Below are 24879 nucleotides of genomic sequence, written 5' to 3'. Positions count from 1 at the left end.
TTGAAGCTGTGTTCAAGTTAATTATTAATGAGAAAAATGCACTGCCACCAGTATTTTCAATTGTGAGGGCATGGTGAAATGGAATGTTTGTTTTCATTTCCTGCTGGAATTCAGTGGACAAATGTGGACTTGATAATGTGATAAGTAGAATTTTTAGTTTGAAATTCCCATTTCCACAATCAATAGCCTTGAAATGGAGGATGGGAAACATTGTTCTAATTGATTCAATAAAGTATATGATTTGAATATCAGCCATCATAAAATGACAGGACCTAAATTATTAATTGTTTCAGGTCTCCAGCTGGACCATTGGTTCCTGACATAAAATAAGTGCCAGGAGAAGGATCCTTTGTTAACAAGTGCATTACTTAGTGTTTGCTTGGGAAAGTCTGTCCCTTTAGTATCTCTTCCATCAGGAGCACCTTCTTCCAGCACTCTCATTGAGGTGATTTTAAAAATATATTTTACAGAGAGACTCATATCTTTTTACAAATAATAGGGTTATTTTCCTCCTTTCCAATCATCCTGCCTTATTTTTTATTCTTGATTTATGGCATTGGCTAAGATCTCTTATCCAATGTTGAATTGTGGGCAATGTAACAGGGATTTTTGTTCTGTTCCTTCTTTAGTTGTTACTAAAACTTTACCATTAAGTGCAAGATTTCTGATAGATATCTCTGATTGTATGGAAAGACTTCTATTCTATTCCTAGTTGGCTAGTAATGGTTTTACTGAATAGTGCTTTTCTGCATTTATGAAGACAATTGTGTGTGTGTTTTTTCTTCTCCTTTAAAAGACAAAACTGCTAGATGTGTTCATTTTGAACCATCCTTGCCATCCAAAAATTTGATAGATACTAGATATTGGTCCTAGTATCTATCAAAATAGGTGTAGATTTGTAAATATGTTATTTAGGATTTTGCACTTATGTTTAAGAGTGATATCAGTCTACACTCTTCTGATTTTGAGCAGAGCACACCACTCTTCTTCCTGCCTCTCTCAGGACTTATTTCATTCCCTATACACCTTGTCAGCTCCCAACCTCGAGCTCAGCAAGCCTCTGCCTCCAATACTCTTGCTGGGTTGTATTTCTGTTCTTTTCTTGCTGTATGGGGTATTTTATTTTACTTTTATGTTGCTTACTTTTTGTTTTTGTTTTAAGTTGATCTATTTAGAGTGTGACCACTTCCACTCCCTGTTGCAGCCTTGCTCCCTGTGGTCATCAGGTTTTATAGACTCAGGGGAAAACCATTTTCACAGGGCAATGTGCTCGGTGCCATCAGCAGTATTTAATAGGTGCACTCCTAATTCGCTTATGGGGGGTTTTTGGTGAAGATGTTGGCGGTGCTTCTCAGAGACTGCTATATTCTATAACTGTTCAGTAAAAATTATACATGCTACAATCCAAAAGAGAATGCTAATCTTCAACACATGCTAATCTCCAAAACATTTTATGTCTTTCACATCACTCCAACCCTTCGGTTGGAAACAGAATGATTTCTTTAAAATGTAGTTTGTTTCAGCACAACAGCATATGCTTTTAGGGGCAGGATCCTTTGTTGTTCCTTTGCTTGTTTTTTTTTTTTTTTTTTTTTTTTTTTTAACATTTGGCTTTGAATTTCAACTTGTTCAAGGAGCACATTATAGAAGTTGATAATTGTCTGACTTTAACAGCCCTCATCCATTTGTGGGAGATGTAAGAGAGAGAGTGTGACTTATTTGTGTAAGCAAGTACTTCCGATTTCAAGATGTTTTGGCTAACCTAACTCTATCTTTGTCTCTCCTAGAATATGTCCAGCATAATGCTAGGCCAAGCATCATACATATACTAATTAACTCAAAGAAAATTATATTTCCTGCAGACATTTTGAACTACATTTCAATCTAAGTTTGTTTGTTATTTTTTGCTTAGATGCTGGATGTATTTTTCTTTCTCACAGAAGTGATGGAAAACATTTATTTCTGTTTCTCGACTAATCCATACACTTTATTTAGCCCAGATGTTAGGAGAAGCACATGGACGCAACTTCCTACTATCATTCCTCTTATCAAATGGACTTCGGGTCTCAACTAATAGTATCTATGATCTTTTTCATTTCTTTGTCATTAAGATATTCACAAGCTGATAAATTTTTAAATTCAGTCTGAGAACAAAATCATCTATCACATTGTGTTGCCTAACTGTATCACTAAGGCTTTATTTCTTGCCCTTTTGACATTAGCACAGGAGTCACACAGTGTCACTGTATTTTGTTTACTAATAATTGTGTTTAGCCAACAGTGTTTGTTTACTTATAGAGAGCTTCATGTTTCTTTAAGAAGTTTCATTAATTTATTTTTTATTTTTTATTTTTTTATTTTTTTAAATTTTTTTATTTTTATTTTTTTATTTATGGTAGTCACAGAGAGAGAGAGAGAGAGAGAGAGAGGCAGAGACACAGGCAGAGGGAGAAGCAGGCTCCATGCACCAGGAGCCCGACGTGGGACTCGATTCCGGGTCTCCAGGATCGCGCCCTGGGCCAAAGGCAGGCGCCAAACCGCTGCGCCACCCAGGGATCCCTCATTAATTTATTATCAGAGCAAATGGGGTGAATCAAGAGATTCTAGAAGATCTTAAATTTCTGGTGATTTTGAGTAAGTATACCTAAAGTACCCATAAAGCATGTCGTAAAATAAAATAATTGTTTTCTCTCTTTTGCTTGCTTCCTAGCTTTCTTTCTTTCTTTCCTTCCTCCCTGGTGCAATTTTCTTTCCTTTTCAATTTCCTTCTCTCTTCTCATTGTTTCCAAGGAAGGGGGTATGGCATGGCAAGCTCCTGAAGGGGAACCCCATCTTGAGTGAACTGGATTTGCAGTTTGAAGCCTTGTGCTTTTGGCTAAAGTTTGGAACAACCAGACATGTCTCAATATAAACATTTCGTCCAGAGTGAGATGATACTTCGACTTCTCTATTTAGCGTCAATTTAAAAGTCAGGACAGATGGTGTGCCATTACTTTTATTCTCTGGTGGAGATGAAATACAGGAAAGTATTTTATTATGCAGTTGTTAGGGATCCAGACTTTCACCCGCCCACTGAACCCTGACATGTTTAATGACATGGATTTCTTGTGGGGGGGGGGCGGTTTCTTGACCTGTGATATCTGAATTGGTGGGGTCACGCACTCTATGTAAATGAGACTTTTGGTGACTTTTTAAAGAGACTCAAGCACGCAACAAGCCTTGCACACTGAACAGCTAAAGTGGGGCTTGGGAACAGAAGCTCCTCTTTTGCTTTAAAGGCCACGACGAAAGTTAAAAGGGGCCAGTTCCCCTTCCTCCTCCTTTCGGAAACGCTGAGCATCTTGTCTGAATTGGAATAGAAACCTCTCCGGGGAGGAATCTGGTTCGAAGAAAAGAGGTTCAGGAGGAGGGGAAAAGGAAAAAAAAAAGTGTTTGAAGAGTTGGAGGGTCCAGGAGGAAAGTGTGTGAGTACGCACGCGTGGGTGCCAGCGCGCGTGCATGCCTGGGGGTGGGGGGAAGCGCGCGTGTACCTGTGTGCGGCATGTGTGCGTGTGCACACACGTGCGTGGGGGTGTGGCCGCGCGCGCGCCTGCGAGTGTGTGCGGGGCGCCCGTGGGCGCCCGTGCGCGTGAGTCGGGGTCGGCGGAGCTGCAGCGCGCGTGTGCCCGGGCGCGGCGGGCGGGACAGGCGGCGCGGGCTCAGCGGTGGCGGAGCGCGGCGGCCCGAAGTGAGGCGCCTCGGCGGAGCCCGCGACCTCAGAGCGACGCCCGGGCGCGGCCGGCGGAGGGGAGCGGCCGGCAGCGGTCTCGGCCCGGCCCGGGGCCCCGCAGTCCGCGAGTGTGCGCCGCCGCCGCCGCCCGGGAGGGGCCCCGCAAGGACCGTGCAGTGAGTATGGGGACCTCAAGGCTCTGTTTCCCTGTGGCGTGGGGCTAAAGGCGTCTTGGTGCAAAGAAAGCGAGGACTCAGCTGACCCGAAAGACGGGAACGCCGGCTCCCGCTCCTTTCCCGGGTTGCCCTTCCTCCCGCTGCCTCCCGAAGCCCTCGCACCCGAGACGACCGGGCCGGTGACTCCCCCGCTTCCCCGGGCCCAGGGCTGCTAGCTTTGGAGCTCGGACAGGGACAGCACTACCTGTCGGCGTGTGCTTTGCGTCCTTGCTCTCCTCTGGGGTGCGAAGGTTCCGGTAGCGCCGTGCCCCAGGTTTGCCGGGGAGCCTCGGCCTCCAGGCTCCCTGCAAGAAGTGCGGAGTCCGCTTGCAAAAGTTTAATTCTCACGTCAACTCAGAGGGTGGCAGTTTGCACTGTTTAAAGAAAACCCATATGCCCACCGCAGGAGTCTCTTTATTATGTAACACGGTTTAGGAGTCTCTTCCGAAGCCATCCCCGTGGCACCCCACCGAGGAGATCACCGTTTTCAATTGTGTAATCCACCCTCTCCAGCCCAGATCAGAAGGTTTCTTCTCAGCTACGGGAAATGGTGAAAAACTTGACACCACAGATAATATCCTCCTGGTAGGAAGAGATCGAAATTTGCAGGAGGGCTGGATACCTGGCTTTGGTTTACTTCTATTTAGATACGTATTTTTAAGAGCCCGGTTTCTATTTTTATGAGGATGAGAAGGAGCGTTGGAGGGGCAAAGAAATCATTTAGTTCTCAAGTTTGAGGCTGATTTTTTTAAGTTCTTGCTGCGCATTACCCAGATTCTTTGGTGCTGTAGTGAGTAGTTTCTTTTAGTTTTCATCTGGGTCACAGAAATAATTTTCAAGGCATTTAATTTTCTTTTCTGCCTTTTTTTTTTTTTTTTTTTCTTCGACTCTTGTGCTCAGTCCTGTTGCCTGGTGTGAATTACACAGCTTAAAAAGAGCATTTCCGGGGGCTGGTTGGAGTTTATGACCTGGGAATCTTGCTGGAGAGATTAACCTCTTCACGGCTGCTTCGCAGACCAGACTTAGTGATCCAAAGCCTCCTCGGGTTTCTGCTCTGGAAAACTGACACCACCATTCCTGGCTCTAGTTAAAGCTTGAAGAATTACTTCCCAGTTCCCTGCCCACACTTGATAAAAGTGCCTTCAGCATGATTCTAGGAAAATGTTAACTACCTTTGCTCTCTCTCTCTCAGGGATTCTCAACACTTAGTGTGCTTAGGAACCTCTTGGGTGCTTGCTGAAAGTCAGGTGCCCAGGCCACACCCCCCAGAGGATTTTAGGCCTGGGGAGGGGCCGAGAGTATACCCAGGTGATTCCAAAGGAGATGAGATCTACATTTGGAAAAGCACTGCTCTGCGTTGTCCTTGGCAATTAAATTCTTGTCACATACTTGGTTAATATCATAATAAACTTGAATTTCAGCTGATGTTGAACATAAGTTATATGGAACATGGCTTTGCATGCTTGGCTGATACACCAGGGCTTTTAAGCAGCATTCCCACCAACTTCATCTTTGTTTCCTTGCTCTTCTTTCCATCTTTGCCTTTCCATTCCCGTGAGTGAGGAGGAGTTGGGCAAAGCTGCTTGCATGCCATGTCTTCCCCTCCCCCGTGTGTTGGGATGACCTGACCCCATATGGCCAAGCAGTGTTTGTCTTAGAAACTTTCAACCCACGGCTGTTCTCTTTATCAGCCTCCCAGGGATACTCAGCTTCTGGGGATGGGCTAGGCTGAAGGGGGCTGAGCTAAGCTGAATTATTTCTTGGGACTGTTCAGGAGGAGCCTAATTCCAAGAAACTGAGTTTCAATTAGACCAACCCATGGGATTGGGAGAAACAGGAAGTGATTCCTCCATTATGCTGAGGTCCTCGTTTGACAACATACCAAAGTAAGAACTCAGCCTCCCTCCTCATCTCCAATGACATTATATGCCGTTGTATATTTGTAGGGAAAAGAAAATAGGTGTGGTCATCAGTGTCCCTTCCTTTTTTCCCCTCTCCTCACCCCAAATGTTTGCAAGTGCCCACTATGTGCCAGGCTCCATGCTACTTTTGGAGGACTGCAGAAAGATCTGTGTGTTTGCGCACAGAGCCCTGGTCCTCAGGGTGTTTCAAGTCTTAACTGTTGCTGACCAGTCTTGGATGAGCCAGCTAATCTCTCTAAACTTCACTTCCTCTGTCAAGAAACTCCGTTGAGTTAAATGAATTTGAGTATCTTTCCAGCTCTGAAATTCTGACATTGGTGGACACGGCTGGTTTAGTCTTCTAAACACAGATAAGGGGGAATGGGAGCTTTTTAGCATTTGCTTTGAAAACAGGCCCAAAGACTTGGCTTATTGCTCTTCTGAAAATTTTTCAAAAATATCTTTTAACTTTTCTTTCTCTCATAAGAAACTGAGACCACCGGTAGAGTGAGTTAGGCAAATCCTACCTTTGCAGAGCACACAGTCATTCCTCACAACGGGGTCCTGTAACTCTCCAGAAAGGCTGTCTCTGTGGGCCAGGTTACATAGGACAGCAGCCTCTTATCTTGTCTGAATCTGGTGTCGCTAGTGCTTTGGAGAGCTGGGTGGTCTGAACAGGGCTTGACGGCTTCCATACTTGCACAGCTTGCAACCTGACCCTTTCATTCAAGTGATTTAATAGCTTTTGTGCTACCAGGTGAGAGACTCAAACGGGGACCTTTGAGGGTCTGGGGAAAAAAAAATAAAACAAAAAAACAACTCCCTAATGAAATCCGCATTTTGTCTGTACTATAGTTTCTCTCACTGCCATGACTGCAACATTTCAAAGGGTTCTAAAGCTTGGCCATCCAGATAAGGAAATATAGCTGTGATTTGTGCACTCTTCTGACAAATGTAGCTTCCAGCTGTCTGAAGATATTATGTTTGGGTGGGAAGCTACTCACTAGACGACAGAGTACAGGGATATTGCAAAGTTGGATATTTTTGACAAAAAGCTCTTGGCCTCTTGTTGGTAGGTTTACAGGAAGTGCCAAAAGAGTCTCTGGTTTCACTCTTATCCCTCCCTATTTATGGGTTGCTGATATGATGTCAAAAATAATCCTTTTATGCATCATGCAGAGGCTTCTAAGATTGTATGTCACTCTTCACTCTCAGTTTTATCCTGGAAACTTTCATATCTGGCTTCTTTAGAGCTATCTCCGTGCAGAGAACACTGGAGGACCCACTGAGCTCCGCATCCTTCCATCGGTGTTCCACATCCCTGGGATCCTATCTCTGCATTCTGCCAAGTGTTATCAGCTGCTCAGGACTTACAAATGCTCCCTAAATTCTTCGTACAATAAATGAGCCAGGACTTGATCTCATGAAGTTGTACTCCATGCCATGGGATTTTCATTCCAGGGTCTGCATTTCCTGTTGGTTTAAAAATTCTTCATTTTGTAAATGCTAAGTCCAAACCATTGTGAAGTTGGGAGAATTTCAGAAAGGATTGAAATTCCTAGAAGTGAATTCATCCAAATGTTTAAACGTTGTTGGGTATTTCCTATCAAATCTCTTTCGTAGCCCAGATTTGTTTTTCCCATTAAAATGATTCTCCTCGGGATCCCTGGGTGGCGCAGCGGTTTGGCGCCTGCCTTTGGCCCAGGGCGCGATCCTGGAGACCCGGGATCGAATCCCACGTCGGGCTTCCGATGCATGGAGCCTGCTTTTCTCTCTGCCTGTGTCTCTGCCCCCCTCTCTCTCTCTGTGACTATCATGAATAAATAAATAAAATCAAAAAAAAATAAAATAAAATGATTCTCCTCCTTGGAAAGGCAACATGGCAGCACACAACAGTAACACTTGGATTCTGTTTTATGTAAATCTTCCTTTTTGTTGTAACGTGGTGGGATAATTCTATTTCATTCAATAAGCCTTAGTGATTATTTTGAAACCCAAAAAGTAGTATTAAATGGAGAACTAAAATGTTAAATTGGAGTGGTGTAATAGAAAAAAAAGAAAAAGAAGAAGACTCTTTGAATAAATTTCAGCTGGGTTCCAGTCCTGGGCTGCAATATTCTTTGGTTCTGTAATGCTGGCTGAGTTACTTACTAAGTTTCCTCTGAGTAAAGTGAAGATATGGACACTTAGCAGATGCTCATGAGAGCTAAAGGATATTTGGAAAGCACCTAGCATGGTCCATGATATATGACGAGTGCTCAATGAGTATTTCTTCTCTGGAAGAGCGCTAACACAGGTGTGAAGGCTGGCAAGGATCACACATGTGGCAAGCCCCTCAATTTATAGGTGAAAAGAGAAGAGAAATGGGAAATTAAGCTTTCTTCCAGATTTCATTGACGAAACAGACTAGATGTCAGCCCACCACTTCTCTGGCCTTGGTCCCACTGATTCCTTCTCCCAGATGGAACAGACTCAACAAGCTTTCGACTCTCAAAGCAATTAGTACAGAGAGCAAGGGCCAATGTTAAAACCATTCTGTCCTCATTTCTTCCTGACCCTCCAGAATGGAAGACTTTTATAGCTATTTCAGATAAATACATCAGGAAAGAAATCATTTTATTTTTTTTTGGCTGGGAGGATTTTGCTCCTTTGTAGCCAGGGGCCCAACTTCTGGGGGAAATGTTTGTTTGAGAATTTGAAACTCTGGGCTCTCCCCGTGGGCAGCCTGTGAACTATCACCAGACGAAACGACAGGCATTCAAACATGCAGTGCTCCCCCTGCTTTGCCCCCTGGTCTTTTTTTGTCTTCCACTAATTTTTTTCTTATAGGTCCAGTGTTTGCACTGTGATAAGTAAGTCACTCAACTAATATTTACTAAGCTTCTCTGTGCCAGAGCTGATGACCAGGGCAGGAGAGACTTGAGTGAGCAAAACAATCATAGTTATTATCTTCAAGAAGCTTACAGACTATGGTAAAAGGCAGACTTTTAATAAAATGACTACAAATAAACAATTAAAATGCCACTTGTGGTAAGGGTATCGCAGGATTCTATGCAAGCAGATAACACTGGTCTGGGAGGTTAAGACCTGAAGGATGCATAGAATTTGGCCAGGGGAACGAGAGTTTGGTAGAAATAGGGGAAGGGCATTCATGGCAGATGGAATAGCCGTGTATGTGTAAAACATATAAAGGCTCAGAGTGGGCAGGGTAGTGAGTTTAAGAAGGAAGAGCTGTGTGAGTAGCTTGTCAGGGGCAAGGAGGAGAATCCTGTGAGAAGAGACTGGAGAGATGGGCAGAGGACAATCACGCAGGGAAATGTAGTGTCACAGTTAAAGGAGACCTCAGAAAGCACCTAATCCACACTCTCTCCCTTCCTCTGTCTATATATCAGCCCGTGCCATTATTGGACAACTCTAAAGGAAAATTCCTCCTAAAAGTAGAGTGCAGGGCACCTGGGTGGTGTGGTTGGTTGAGGGTCTGACTCTTGGTTTCAGCTCATGTGATCTCAGGGTCATGAGATCGAGCCTTGTGTGGGGCTCCACAGTCAACGCAGAGTTGGTTTGAGATTCTCTCCCTCTTCCCCTGCCCCTCTCATTCATGCTCTTGTTTTTTTTCTCAGGTAAGTAAATAAATCTTAAAAAAAAAAAAAAAAGTAGGGTACAATTCCACCTATCCAAGGTTCTGCACCCTGGACCCAGAGAGTAAAGTTATTCCTTTTTCAAATAGTTCGAAGACAGACTCTTTTTTTTCATAAATTACTGCCAAAGTAGGTCTATTCTTTCCCATTCACATGCAGTTGATTTTTTGGGAATGTAGTCTTACATTCCCAAACGTGAACTTACTAGCTTCAGTCCATTATTCCAGCCTCCGATTGTTGAGACCAACAACAATCGGTCTTGATTGTGTTCCCAGTGATAACAGTTACACTTTTGAATTTGTGCTGTTTGTTCATTGGATAAGCTTGTCTTCTCTATATTGGTTTAGGAATTTGGAAAATGATTTAGCCAGAGGAGGCCAAAAATGGAGCTATGGGCACCACTCAAGATGTTTCTTTTAAGAGAAAGGATGTCTCTAACCTCTTTTTTCCTTTTTTCTTTTTAGAGGGAAAACTAGACACATCTCTATAACCCAGACTCACAGAAATATTCAAGTTTAAATGAGAAGAGTTCAAAGATGTCAGTGTGTGAAGGCATAGTTCAACTGTATTTGCTGCTTTCATTTACTGAGACGTGTTGAGCATATATCACATGCAATAGATGCTTTGTTCTCCTGCCTTCAAAACACTTAGATGAATAGCTACTCCATCAGGTAGGATGTGATAAATGCCCCGTGATGGATTTAAATAAAATTCGATTCTTCTGAAAAGCAGGAAAGAAATATTTCCAAATGGAATGATCATATCTTAGGACATCTTGAAGGAAGTATTTCATGAGGCCTTAATACATAAGGATTTTATTTTATTTTATTTTATTATTTTTTATTTATTTATTTTTAAGATTTTATTTATTTATTCATGAGACACACAGAGAGAGAGGCAGAGACATAGGCAGAGAGAGAAACAGGATCCTGTGGGGAGCCTAATGTGGAACGTGATCCCAGGACCTCAGGATCATGACCTGAGCCAAAGGCAGATGCTCAACCACTGAGCCACCCAGGTGCCCCAATACATAAAGATTTTAATAAGGATGGAAGCAAAGACATTCCAGGCAAGGAGCAGACATGAACAGGGACATAGAGATGGGAAGGGTCCAGCAGGTCATTGTGAATGTGTAACTGGAGGCTATGGGAGAGGGTAGGACTGTGGTTTGGGAACGCATAAGTCTACAGGTGTTAGCCAAAGGCTGTGAGAGCGGAGGTGAGAAGCCAGCGGAGCTCGAAGTTTTAAGAAATGCTACATTTTTAGCAGTGCAGTGTGACCCAAAGGAGATAAAAACAAAGAGGGAAGAAATAGAATGGAGAGCAAATAAAAGAGAAAAAGGCAGTGGTTAGGTAGAAAGAGAACCGGGAGTATATTGAGGTATAGAACCCAGGAAAGAAGCAATTACCCAGAAAGTGGGTAGAGGGCACTGTTAGGTGCTCAAGATCAGAGAGGATTGTTGGAGAAAATTTCAAGTTGATATATCAATTAGCAGGTCACTGGCAGCCTTTGAGATAGCTATTTCAGTAGACTTGTGGTGGCAATCAAAATCAAGTGGTCTTAGGGAATGCAAAGTGGTGAGGGGTGAGTAGAGACTGGGATGTAGGCTAGTTGGTCAAGATGAGGCCTATGGTGGGAAAGGAGAAAAGAAGATGTTTGATGAGTAGTAGGAGTAATAGTAGTGGTAGTGGTAGTGATGGTAGTAGCAGTGATCAGAACACTAACATTTATTGAACACCCACTGAGTTCTAATGTCTACATACGTATTTCTGCATTTGATTCTCACAACACAACCATAGGTTGGTGTTTCAGTCCTTTTTTTTTTTTACTGCTAAGACAACTGAGACTAAGAGAACTTAATTTGGCCAAGATGATGTCACCGGTAGGCAGCAGGACCAGCATCCAAATCTAAGGTCACCACGTCCTCAAGACTCACTGGTGTGGCTGCTCTTCTGTTTCAGGCTTGCCTTCTCCTATGGGGAGGGCCACTGGCTGCCGATTAAAGCCCATTTATCAAAGGGATAACAACAATAAAAACAAACAAGGATGGCGACGCACCTGAAGAATTGATTTCTACCAAGTATAGAATACATTTCTGGCTCATTTCTAAAATACAATATAACCTTTTTAATGTAAAGTCATTGAGTGTAGGACATGTTTATGGTTGGGGTGACTTGGTGCACCAGCAGTTCATTGTAAATTCCAGACACAAGGGCCTTTTCTCTTCCTTTCCTCTCCGGTTACTCTTCTTTCTTTCTTCTCCTTTTCTTTCAATATTTGCCTCCTCTTAAGAAAATCAGACTCCTGCTACCCACCTGTCACAGCTTGTTACTTTGATCTCTTTCTTCACTGTGGCCTCTGCTCAGGCCCATTGGCTTTCACATAGTAGATCTGCAGGAAACATCACAGCATTTTATAAGAATAATTTTGCTCGGGGATCCCTGGGTGGCTCAGTGATTTAGCGCCTGCCTTTGGCCCAGGGCGCAATCCTGGAGTCCCGGGATTGGGTCCTGTGTCGGGCTCCCTGCGCGGAGCCTGCTTCTCCCTCTGCCTGTGTCTCTGCCTCTCTCTCTCTATGTCTATCATGAATAAATAAATAAAATCTTAAAAAAAGAATAATTTTGCTCGAATATTGGAGAATAGTTGATGCCTTAAGCCCTTTGCATTCTTGGAACAATTAAAAATAACCACTGCTGGAGTTCCTGATTGGTGATTAAGAGGTCACTGGAGGTGACTTTTCAGTGCAAAAGGAACAGCAGTTGAGTGGCTATTGGACTATATTAAGTAGCTACCCAAAGACTTTCACACTGGTTTTTGTATCCTCTTCATATCTTGTTTACCATATGTATGAATTTCCTAGGGCTGCCATAACACTGGCCTACAGATTTGGTGGCTTAAACAACAGAAATTTATTTTCTCACAATTCTAAAAGCTAGAAGTTTAAGAACCAGGTGTCAATAGGGTTGATCCTCCTGAGACATCTCTCCTTGGCTTGTAGAATTGATTTCTTCTCCCAGTGTCTTCACATGGTCTTCCTTCTGTCCCCATCTGTGTCTTAATTTTTTCTTTTTATAAGGACACTAATTATATTGGATTAAGAGCCACCCTAATGGCCTCATTTTAGCTTAATTACCTTGTTAAAGACTATCTCTAAATATAGTCACATTCTAGGTACTAGGGGTTAGGACTTCAATATATGTATTTGGGGAGAACAAAATTCAGCCCATAAATAATACCATGCTACCATGTCAAGGCCTCTACCTGGTATTAGTTAGCTGATCTTCCAAATTCTGAGGACATTATTACTCAGAAGGAAATAAAATAAAACCTGTGGACTTATAAATTCACATTTAGAAATCCATTTGAGTGGCTCAGTTGGTTAAGCATCTGCCTTCAGCTCTGGTCATGATTCCAGGGTCTTGGGATCAAGCTCCACATTGGGCTGTCTACTCAGGGGGGAGCCTGCTTCTCCCTCTCCCTCTGCTGCTCCCCCTGCTTGTGCACTCTCTTGCTTGCTCTCTCTCAAAAAATAAATAAAATCTTAAAAAAAGATTTGTAATACACTCTGGATTTAGAGCTTGGCTTCAGGATAAGGTGACAAGGAAACTTACTCAGGCAGGACTAGCTTTGCACTTTTAAAAATTCTTGATGAAACCCATTTTATTTTTCTCATTTGGCTACAAAACCTGCACAATGCCAGTTCAACTCTTCAGGCTAGGAGAGAGCAATGTGCTCTGTGTACTATTTTGCATTGTAGATGCTATGAGGCCTCCTACATTGATTGTTGCTGGATTGCTGTATTGGAAACTCCTGGCCTTTATTTACTCTCTGATACAGAGACATTTCCTTGTCTGTAACTTTGTCAGTTGCTTTGGTGCTAGGATCCTTGTAGTTCATGGACGTCACAGGCTATGAGATGCATTGGTAGGAAGGCTCAGGTCCTCATCTATTGTTTCCCCCACTGAAGTGTTTGCATTAAGAATGGCAAATGATGGGGTGCCTCTTCTGGCTCAGTTAGTTAAGCATCCAACTCTCGATTTCGACCCAGGTCATGATCTCAGGGTTGTGAGATCGAGCCTTGCATTGGGCTCCATGCTGAGCGTGGAGCCTGTCTTAAGATCGTCTCTTTCTCTCTCCCTCTGCCCCTCATTCCCTCCCCTCTCTAAAAAAATACGGCAAATGATGACAACCTCTTAAGCTAATAGAGATATTTTCCGAGATCATATTGGTGTTGCACAGCAGGCTTGCTGTCAAGAACAGCCTGGGGCTTGCACGCGTCATGTCTGAATAGTTAGTTCTGTGGCCAGAGAGATCCGACACCAGAACTTTAAGGTCTAAGACCTAGACTTTTCAGACTTTTAAGATTAAGACTAAGGACTTTAAGACAATGACATGGCAAGGAGCACATGTGCCCATAATGTGAGGGCAGCTGAATTTGTTAATTAACAACAATGACAACAAACACAATCTCTACAGTAACCTTGTGAAATCAGTGTTATGGATCCTGATTGTACAGATAATGAAAACAAGTCTGAGAAGGTATAAGTAACATATTTATTTTAAGGTTGAGGTTCTTTTGCACCTTCAAAGGATTCAAAAAGTGAATGGCTTAGTCAAAGTACTTAACCCTTAGTTCAAAGGCTTAATTGAGGTCTGCCTACAAAGAGATGTGTGAACTGAAGAACATGACATAAATGTCATGCATTACTATCTGACTTTCTCTTTATATAAGAAGAAAAAAACCAGTTATTTCCTTCAAAAAACTGATCCTTGTGTTTGTTTTTTTTTTTAATTGAGTAGAAAAAGACAAATTGTATATCCAAGCAGAAGACTGGAGGTAGTGAGATGGGCTCCAGTGGACAAGATTGAAAGTCACGATTGTGGTAACAAATGTTATAAGAGGCATGAAATAATGGCCACTGTTCTATTGAGGAACTGACAAGAAAGAAACTGATACATTAGGAACACAAAAGGGAATTAGACTTTGGGATCACGCGAGAGATTTTTAATTTACAGACCAGAAGATCTGAATGTTTGTGCTTTGCAGCAGATGATTAAGCTGACAGCCTCAAATCCCTTTCTAATCTGATCAATAATGACTTTGTAAGTAATGATTTTAGGGAGACCTATTACTTCCTGCCTAAACCCAAAAGATTATTTCCATCACGGTATGATATATCATACTATAAAAAAAAACATGGAAAAATATTAGCCTTGTGGGCAATAAAATTTGTGGTTGCAATACATGTATTTAACTGTGTCTTTAAAGAGTCACAGCGAGGGAAAAGTTGGAATGCAATGGAAACTAGTGCTAGCATAAAATTTTACTGGCTAAACTTTATGTTAATTTCTTTTATTTTAGACTGTTTCCTTTCTAACGAGTTTGCTAATTTGGGAAGCCACTGCCTCATGTCTGTACTTGTCACACATGTGACTAGCTTCCTAGGAATGGCCTCCCAGCTAGGCTGTCAGGGAGTTTCCTTCATTTCCTCTCTGTCTGGGGCCATCCTGTCTCCCTCTCCTCTTCCACTTTGCTCCCCAGTCACCTTCAAGCTGGATCTGGCTTTCAGCCTCTTCCTGGTACTGGTCTAGGTGGCACCCCAGCCCTACACCCACCACTTCATCACACCCTGATAATTTTCAGACATGCCAAAAAACCTGCCTTCAGTGTTTGGGCCCTAAAGCCCCTTTTGCCTCTTCTACTTGGAGGAGAAGAAAATAAAGTGCTGTAGTTTATTGCAGAGAACTTTTGATTTCAGATGGCTGGACCGCACCCAGACAAATCAAATCTGAAATTTGAGATGATATGTGAGTGATCTTGATAAGAAGCCAGAAATGGGACCCTGCTGGTTAGGAGTGACATTAAGGCAACTCTTTCACCTTGGTGTATTTCTGGAATATTGTCAACGATGAAGACCATCATCAGCCCTCACAAAGCCTATTTACTTCCTTCCAACAATGAAATAGGGCCGAAGCCATGAGAGTGAAGTCTCTTTCGTAGCCACTACTTTTCCTCAGGCCTCAGGAGACATGGGGTCAGCCCCCACCCTGCATAACTCTGGGGGCGCCTTTTACTTTTTGGTCTGTGAAAACAGCACCCTAGCACCTTGGAGCATGGTTACAACACAAATAGTGCCCTGTAATTTTGGTGTACGAAACTGAAAACACCCCTTAAAGGAGTCTCAGCTCCTTTGGCCAATACTTTAGAGAACAGGTATGTTAGTGTGGTTTCCCCAGAAATATCTTCCACCATGATGAGTTTACATACTGTGCAGTGACATCACAGTGTGTACTGCATTTGTCAGCTAGTCTGGATGCTCTGCCCATGGTAAATATGTTCTCACTTCTAGACAAATGATTTGCAAGCCCACTTAAAAAAAAAAAGTCTATTTGTATCTTGGGGACTCTAAAACAGTGTTTAAACCAAGACCACTTGTGTGCGCCCTATTTGTCTTTCTTTTTAAAGAATTAATTAATTAATTAATTAATTCGTGTATTTATGAGAGAGCAGGAGGAGGGGCAGAGGGAGAGAGAGAGGGAGAGAAGCAGACTCTGTGCTGATGTGCTGAGGGCAGACAACAGGCTTGATCTCCGGATCCTGAGATCATGAAATGAGCCAAAACCAAGAGTCAGACACCTAATTGACTGAGCCACCCAGTTGCACCTATCTCTTTATTAAAACATTTCTCTGACTTGGTGGTGTCTATAATTGTTATGTGATGCCATTCTTATACATTGCTATATTCTTGCACACACATGTACTCAACAATAAGTCATCAAATCAGACATTCAGATACTTTTTATTTGCAGCCTGTAATGTTTATGGAGATTTTGTTTTTAAAGTAGTACTGAAGCATTTTTAATCTCATTGCCTAAGAGCACTCTCCCACCCTCCCACTCACCACAGCCCACCCCAAATTCTGCCAAAGTAAGCAGATTAAGTTTCCACTCATCTTAATGCAATTAAGTTCAGCGGACCACAGAGGCATCAGGGACTCATGCGTGTGCCGGAGAACTAATACTGGAGCTGGGTTAACATATGGGACCTCAGTGTGGGAGTGTCCTGTGGCCCGCAAGCCTTGCTGGCACTTGAGTAGCTGGAGATCCTGAGGAAGAACAGAGCTATACAATGTGGATAAAATCATGCTCAATTCTGAACATCAGGAAGTGCAAGGAGCAAGAAGTCACTGTGGTTTGGCTTGCTCCTTTTTTGTTGCTAATGGCACTATACTGCTCTTAAGAAAAATTTCTAGCTCTGTTGGGTGTGACTGGAGAGTCAGTTCAACATAAATCATGGAACAGGTCAAGGATGGCTCAAATAATAATTTTTTTTAATTTATAAAACTTAGTTTCTGAGCAGATTTTGGTTTACAGAAGAATTGAACAGAGTTCTCACATACACCCCATCTCCCCAGTTTCCCCAGTTACTAACATCTTGTATCAGTATGGTGTACTACCATTGATAAGCCAATTGATGAGTGAGTTATGATTATCTAAAGCTCATGGTTTCATCCAGGTTCATATGTGATGTTGTATATTCTATGAGTTTTGATGACTGTTTAATGACATGTATCCATTACAGTGGTAACTTTTCCAACAAGTTTTAGGAAAAAAAAACTGATTGGCCTGGGCAAAAAGGACTGAGTTTCCTTCAGACAGCCTGCTCTCTGTGTGGGTGCGCATGTGCATGCACCCTGGGGACTTTGGTTGAGTGGTAAGTAATACATTTACATACATTATCACATTTAACTACTTTAATGGCCCTGCAAGGTATCAATTATCGTATAGGAGAGGAGCAGAGGCCAAGGAAGAATAATGACCTTGTTCAAGGAAATAGTGGAACGGGGAGAGAGCTGGTAGATCTGATTTATAGTCTGGCCTCTGTGCCTATTACTGTTGCATTTCTTTTCTCTTGAACTGTGATCCTAGAGCAGAGCATTAAACTCCCCTTGCTTCCTCCTCCTCCTTGTCTTGTACATCCTTTCAAAGTTATTTATAAAAAGCAAATATTTGTGAAACAAACAAATATTTGTTAAATAAAGTGATGTGTAGGTCACAGCTGAACATCAGAATTGTGCTAAGATCCTCAGCAGAGAAGAAAGGAAAGCCTCTCATTAGAGTTCTCATAAGTTTAATTGTTCGTTGGTTTTAAGAATTGCCATTTTTTAAGGGTTCATTTTCTTGTAGTGACACTCATCTCCTTAAAGGGCAGGTACAGGCAGCTAGGTGATGGCAAGAGATGTTCACTTGGCAAATCTTGCTGGGATTGAAGGCTTTGCCCATGTTCTGGAAGGCCTGCTCCCAGGAAAAGTACTCTCAAACAATTGTCTGGGTCTCCTTACTGCCAGGATCCATGTATACCACTTGTAGGTTTTTTTTTTTTTTAACTTTACTACAGTACTTGATATTATGATGTGCTTTCCATAATCTGCTTGTATAAGTGAATAAAGCAGCAGGCCAAGCAATTCTTTAACCTTTGGCAAATCACTCAGCCCCTTAAGGCCACTACTTCCTCACCTTGACCTCTATGTGTGTGCTGGAGTGTAGAGCATGGGGTTCAGGAACATGGGCTTTGGAGCCTGTCTGTTGGGATTGGAATGCCAGCTCAATCATTTATTAGTATTTGCCTTGGACAAATTATTTACCTTAGAATCAGAATCCTTAGAATAGAATCCACTCCAAAGGTGGTTGTGAAACAGGGTCAGATGCAAAGTAAATGCATAACACCTGATGATGATAATGCTGGTTTAAGTAAAATTTGGAGGAGAAGCTCCTTTCAACCCTAGAATTCTGTGATTTTCTATGTACTGTGACTTAATCTCAAGCAACATTTCATTTTTTTTTTATCATTTATCACCTGGTTTCTTAAGTCATCAAAAGCATTTCTAATACAACTCAAAACCACTATAAGATACCATTTCACATCAGTGAGAATGGCTAAAATTAACAAGTCAGGAAACAACAAATGTTGACAAGGATGCAGAGAAAGGGGAACCCTTGTACACTGCTGGTGGGAATGCAAGCTGGTGCAGCCACTCTGGAAAACAGTATGGAGGTTCCCCAAAAAGTTAAAATAGAGCTACCTTATGACCCAGCAATTAGACTACTAGATATTTGCCCCAAAGATCAGATGTAATGATCCGAAGGGCACCTGAACCCCAATGTTTATAGCAGCAATATCCACAATAGTCAAACTATGGAAAGAGCCCAAATGTCCATTGACAGATGAATGGATAAAGAAGATGTGGTGTACACGCACACACACACACACACACACACACACAGTGGAAGACTATTCAGCCATCAAAAAAGAAATCTTGCCATTTGCAATGACGTGGATGAAACTAGAAGGTATTATGCTAGGTGAAATAAGTCAATCAGAGAAAGACAATTATATAATTTCACTCTTATGTGGAATTTAAGAAACAAAACAGAGCAGCACAGGGGAAGGGAGGGAAAACTAAAGGCAAAATCAGAGAGAGAGACAAACCATCAGAGACTTTAATCATAGGAGACAAACTGAGGCTTGCTGGAGGTGAGGTGGTAGGGGGAAGGTTTACCTGGGTGATAGACATTAAGGAGGGCACATGATGTAATGAGCACTGGTGTTATATACAACTGATGAAACACTGAACTCTACCCTGAAACTAATAATACACTATATGTTAATTAATTGAATTTAAATTAAAAACAGAGTCTATAACTATCCGTAGAAGAAAGAAGACCGAATATTAACAGTATTGTCTCTGCATGTTAGAATTTTGGATAGTTTTTATTTTCTTCTGTTTATTTCTCAGATTTTCTTTTTTTTTTTTAAGATTTTATTTATTTATTCATGAGAATACACCGAGAGGAGAGAGAGAGAGGCAGAGACACAGGCAGAGGGAGGAGCAGGCTCCATGCAGGGAGCCTGACATGGGATTCGATCCCCGGTCTCCAGGATCAGGCCCTGGGCTGTAGGCGGCGCTAAACTGCTGAGCCACCAGGGCTGCCCTATTTCTCAGATTTTCTACAATGAACTTGTACTATTTTAAAAATTGAGAAAATAAATATTATTTTTACAAAACTTCAGGTGTACTATGGGTTTACCTGGTCATTTCCTTATTGTTAGACATTTGGGTTTACCAGTTTGGGGTAATGAGTATCTTTGTTCATAAAGTATTTTCCAAATTCATACTTATTTCCTTAAAAATATTGCCTTTAAAAAAAAGCATTTCCATTTCAGCAGATTTTTTAACAGGACTATTTGTGATGGTTGGCCTCTTTTCTGCACCAGACATCTGTGATTTTGGATTTTATCATTAGCTATGGCATGCAAGTAAGATGGTCTGCGTTATTGTAGCATCGCTCAAGGAGCTATGCTTGGTAGGTTTTGTTTTTTTTTTTTTGTTTTTTTTTCTTAAGATTTATTTATTTGAGAGATGGCAAGAGAGAGCAGCAGGGAAGGGGCAGAGGGAAAGGGAGAGAGAATCTCAGCCAGACTCTACTCTGAGTGTGGAGCCCAACTCGGGGCTTGATCCCACAACCCTGAGATCACAACCTGAGCTGAAATCAAGAGTCAGACCCTTAACCACACTGTACCACCCAGACATCACACTGGGTAGTTTTCTGAATGTTGAGCAATCCTATTCACCATAAAGTAGTTCATCTTGAAAAGTACAAGTTCTTTAAGTGTAAACTGCTGAGTTTGATGAACTCATTAGAGCATTTTGCTCATATGCCATTGTAGCAATATCATTTTGTATTGTAAAGTATTTGATTAGGAATCTCTTGCAGACCTCAATTTCTCAAAGGTAGCGGCTATACCTTAGTGAACTGACACAAGTCAGCTACCTCTCCACTCATTTACACAAAAAACATGTTTCTGACATAACATCTGCTTGTTGGTTCTCTGATTCTTTCTCTTCATCTTCAACCATGCCCCTTTTGCCTTTCTAAATAAATCCTGTTTGTTCTAATCCAGCTCTCTCCCCTTGTAGGAGACCTCCCCTCTGCCCAGTCTGAGTCAAATGTCACCCTCCTATTTACTCCTGTAGCACACAATGCATTCCACCATTAGAGCACTACCCACTCTTTTTTAATTCATAGTTTGTATGTCTGTCCTTCTCCATTACACTATAAACTCTCTAAGAGCAAGATTTTTTTTTTTGTCTTTGTAATCCTAGCCCTTATAGCCCTCGTCACAAAGTGGGTATTCTACAACTGCTTATGCCTTACTTAGAAGAACAAGTGAATTTGTCCTATTCAAACAGAGAACCAGGTATTCTAAAAAGGGGATTGTTTCCAGAAGATGAACTTCTGAACATGACTTCCTGTGAATTGAAACAGAATCTCACTTCTGGACAACTTGGTATTTGATAGTGAGTTAGAAGATGCAGAATTGGGGATCCCTGGGTGGCGCAGCAGTTTAGCGCCTGCCTTTGGCCCAGGGCGCGATCCTGGAGACCCGGGATCGAATCCCACTTCGGGCTCCTGGTGCATGGAGCCTGCTTCTCCCTCTGCTTGTGTCTCTGTCTCTCTCTCTCTCTCTCTGTGTGACTATCATAAAAAAAAAAAAAAGAAGAAGATGCAAAATTCACTCAAGAAGAGGAAAACCAATTTTGATAGGGTGACTCTGGGTGGGAAGGTCCTAAGTGTAAGAAGTCTGGGTGTGTACACATGGTTAGTACCAGTTATAGTCAACCAGAGTGAATGTGAATGGTTTTCATTCTGTTTAAGTTATTCAATTAAAACAAGCTGTTGTGAAAGTTTGTCTGATACATCCCTCTGGCTAAAAGCAAAGTGAATGTAAATTATGGCCATTCCTAATCTTCAAGGAAATGCCTTTGATGGTTAAAGAAACTTCAATAGTCATTAAAAACAACTGTAAATCGAGGGCACAAAACCATTATCCTCTCTGCCATCCATTTTCTCTACCTTTGAAGGGAGTTTTAGTGGAAGATCTTTGTAGAGAAAGGCCAGATGTCTGGTTTCCAAAGAGTGGTCTGGAATTTGGATTTCTGATGTAGACTTCATTAAGTATGATTTTATCAGGTGTGACCAGAAATTTTGAGATACCGTGTTGCCATTCTATATTTCAGTCATTTTTAACTCTTTAACCTAGTGTTTCTTGAGTGATGTTTCAAAGAACCTGGGTTTTGTATGGGGGTGGGGCGGGTTTTCTGTTCATTTGCAAACTTCAGGCTGAAAGTTTTTCTTTACTCAGGACTTCTTAGAGCCTCTGATATGCTCATATCGCATTGTGAACCTTAAATAAAAAACTTCAGCATTCTGTGCTTCAGATAGATTTGGATATAGAAGACATTTATTTTTGTGTGAAAAACTTTTAACTTCCCCCAAATGTGTATTTTAATAAACACAATTTGCAAAATGTGGCCTCTGCTGGTTGGATAGGCATTGAACTGTTGAAAAATCTGAGAATGGTAACCTTCTAATGAATTTGTGTGGTGGTCAAAGATCCATCTTTGCAACCTTGGTCTTGACAGAATAGCCTGAGGGAAGGCTTTCTCTCCTTAGTTTTGGGAGTCTGTCAGGACTTGCTGAATTCAGGGAAGAAAGAGTACTGAAAGGGATGTTTCTGGACCAAGCATCTGTGATTTAAGCGAGCTGCATGGATAGTGGACATTGCTGTGGTCTGGATGTTATGAGAACTAAGTTTCCAAACCAGGCTTGGTCTCCAGATACCTATGTAATCTTTATGTTGAGAAACAGATTAAAGGAGACAATTTAGGTGACACAAACAAACTTTATTTAACACTTTATGAAGTGGACGGTCTCAGAGAACTGCAGAATGGGGGCAGAAGGCAAGAAGTTTTTATAGGATAAAGAATAAAGAACAAGGAAGAAACAATTAGAGAATATCTGACTGGGTGGGGCCACACCGCCAACCTTGTTTGGAGTGAGAAGTCTCAGAGTTGGCTTGGTGTTTGGGGATTGGAAGATTGAATAGACTGTGTGTCTGGTCAAGCAGAGCATTTACAGGGATATGAAAATTATCTAAATTTTGGTTTGCTGATGTGGTATGCTAGGTAGGATTGCCTAGATATGTATTTCATCTTGTGCCTAGAAATGTATTTCAGCATTGGTAAAGTCATTTAACTGCCACAGGACTTTCTTCTGTAAAATGAAGGGGCTTCTAGAAGAGAAAGTACAAATGATTGTTGCAAAAACCTAAATCTCAAGTAAGCAAAGGAATGCAAGTTAAAATAGTGACAGGATACAACATTTCACTTGGGAAGTGAGTAAAGATTAAAGGGATGATGTGGAATGTGGGCAAGACTAGTAAGGATGTCCAATTAGCACCATCTTTCTAGAAAGCATGCATATCAGGGAGCCTCAAAATAAATTGATACTCTTTGATCCTGTAGTTCCACAGCTAGAAAACTATGAAAAGGAAAGAAATAGGAAAATCAACTAATGTATAGCTAAGGGGTTTTCATCACAATCCACTGATATGGTAAGTGCTTCAACATAACAATAGAATGATGGTAGAAATCATAGTATATTCATGTCTTGGATAGAATGCACAAATGAAAAGTAAGATCACAAGGAATATTTAATAATATGGAGGATGCTTAAACTAGAATGTTACGTTAATAGGAAAGGATGGTCCATGCTCTTTTTATAGTATGATTTTAATTAACTTTAAAAATTGTATATACATACACATAAGGATGTTTTCTTTGGGTTTTAGGAAAGTGTATTTTTTCCCCTTTCTTTATGTTTCTTTATTTTTATCCTTTAGCATGTATTTCTTTTATATGCATAATGAACATGTATTTCTTCAATATATATAAAGGGGTTTATTTTCATAAAAGCAAATAAATTGATGAAAAAAATGAAGGATATGGGCTATTTGATTTCTAAAGTTTCTCCCAAACCATACATTCTGTGATTTAGATTGCATTTTAGAAAAAAATTGCAGAGTGGAGGAAACACAGTGTTATAAACAGAATCAACACATATTTTATTGATTTAATAGACTGGAATTTTGAGGAGGCCAGTTTGCCTTGAGGCCTTTAAATTGTGCTGCTAGTGTGATGAGTTGGAACGCTATGAGATTCAAGATTTGCTTAGTTGGGGCATCTGCATTAATTATCTCCTCTTAAAGTAACAGCCACTTCTTTGAGAGAGCATTGCCTTCAGTGAAACTTTAACTAGGCAAGAGTCATTAGTTGCTGTCGGGAACTCTAAAGAAAATCTCTAAGGGTAAACAGGCTTCAAGAAAATGACCCCGGGGGATTGGGTAGTGAAGCCATTGCAAGGAGTCTAAGATTTTTGTGGTGATGTGAAGCAGTATAATGTAGCGTGGTTAAGTGCCTGGGTCCTGGAGTCAGACAAAACTAAGTTGCAGTAACAAGGACACAGACTCTGGAGTCAAGCTGATGACCTGATGACTGCGGGCAAGTTACTTACCGTCTTTGCATCTCATTTTCCAAACCTGTAAAATCACCATCTACCTCCTAAAACTGTTGCAGAAATTAAACAAAGATAATATATTTGAAGTACTTTAAATGATGCCTGCCCCTCAGTAAGCAGTTAGTAAATGTTAATTCTAATTAGGATTATTTTGTCATTTCAGAACAATAGTAGAAAATGCTTTGTAGGGTTTGTTGTGAGAAATAAATGAAAACATACACATAAAAATAGAGCCTAGTGCCTGTTTATAGCAGGTAATCAAAAAATGAAGAAAGGAAGACACAAATTATTTGTTAAAGAAAAAACAATCTTAGAAGTCACAAGCTATTTCTTCTGCATGATTCTATTCTCCCTATTTGAGAGAAATCTCTGGAAATCCTGAGTTGGGCAAGATTGCAGAAGATTTTCATTCTTGGCGGGGGGGGGGGGAGGAGGTCATTGAACAGTTGAAGCTCCATAAGAGGTTATGAGTTTCTCAAAGAGAAGAACCATTTTTATGACTGTGTCTTCCCAGTGCTTCTTTTTGTAGTCTATATGGTTCAACTGTTCTCTGTTGGAGAGAATAGAATGAGACAGCCAGCGTACAGGAGAAAAAAGCCCTTTGCTGGGACTCCAAGACCCACTTCCCCCAGGCTCTGCTGCTTCTGGCTATGACCTCGGGGAGGTCTTAGAATGTTGATTCCCTTTTGCCTAAAACAAGGAGCAACTAGACTTCTCTGTCCCTCTCTCAGAGGTGCTAAGGTCAGAGGGTTTTGCATCTGAAGTCTTTGGTAAAGTCTAAGTCTTAATTTCCTCAACTAGAACAAAGAAGAGAACCACTTGGTCTGAGTGTGGATAGCTAGTCCTTTTCAAGATACAGTTGCCCTGATTGTCAGCTAATTGCTCCTTAGTGAATCAGTTTATGTCATATATGGTTTGGAGTCAATTCAGTTGTCCCATGGATAATTCTAACTACAAGTTTATGCTTTAAATTTTTACATTTGATTTATAGGAATTAC

The 24879-nt window shown here is 41.4% G+C and overlaps 1 protein-coding gene and 1 long non-coding RNA gene across 11 annotated transcripts in view; one reads left to right on the top strand and one right to left on the bottom strand.

Moving 5' to 3' along the window:
- Nucleotides 1–2408: 2408 nt before the first annotated feature.
- The window catches only part of FREM1 (FRAS1 related extracellular matrix 1), a 165157-nt gene continuing 142686 nt past the window's right edge, over nucleotides 2409–24879 (top strand). For 2 of the 10 annotated variants that reach the window (XM_035696905.2, XM_035696904.2), the window contains exon 1: nucleotides 2780–3464. The gene's annotated coding sequence lies outside the window, so the exon portion shown is untranslated. Of the gene's footprint in view, nucleotides 3465–9914; nucleotides 10135–24879 lie in introns of those variants that run through there. The other 8 variants (XM_035696907.2, XM_035696906.2, XR_004803580.2 and 5 more) reach the window with 8 other exon arrangements.
- Nucleotides 2980–6597, bottom strand: LOC125756048 (uncharacterized). The gene is made up of 2 exons (XR_007413992.1): nucleotides 4130–6597; nucleotides 2980–3379 (listed from the first exon to the last, which is right to left on the bottom strand). It is a non-coding gene; the product is annotated as an uncharacterized LOC125756048 (long non-coding RNA).

Source organism: Canis lupus, chromosome 11 (assembly GCF_003254725.2).
Source record: "Canis lupus dingo isolate Sandy chromosome 11, ASM325472v2, whole genome shotgun sequence".
Lineage (NCBI taxonomy): Eukaryota > Metazoa > Chordata > Mammalia > Carnivora > Canidae > Canis > Canis lupus.
Note: the sequence above shows the minus strand (reverse complement) of the source record. Positions and strands in the feature narration are given on the sequence as shown.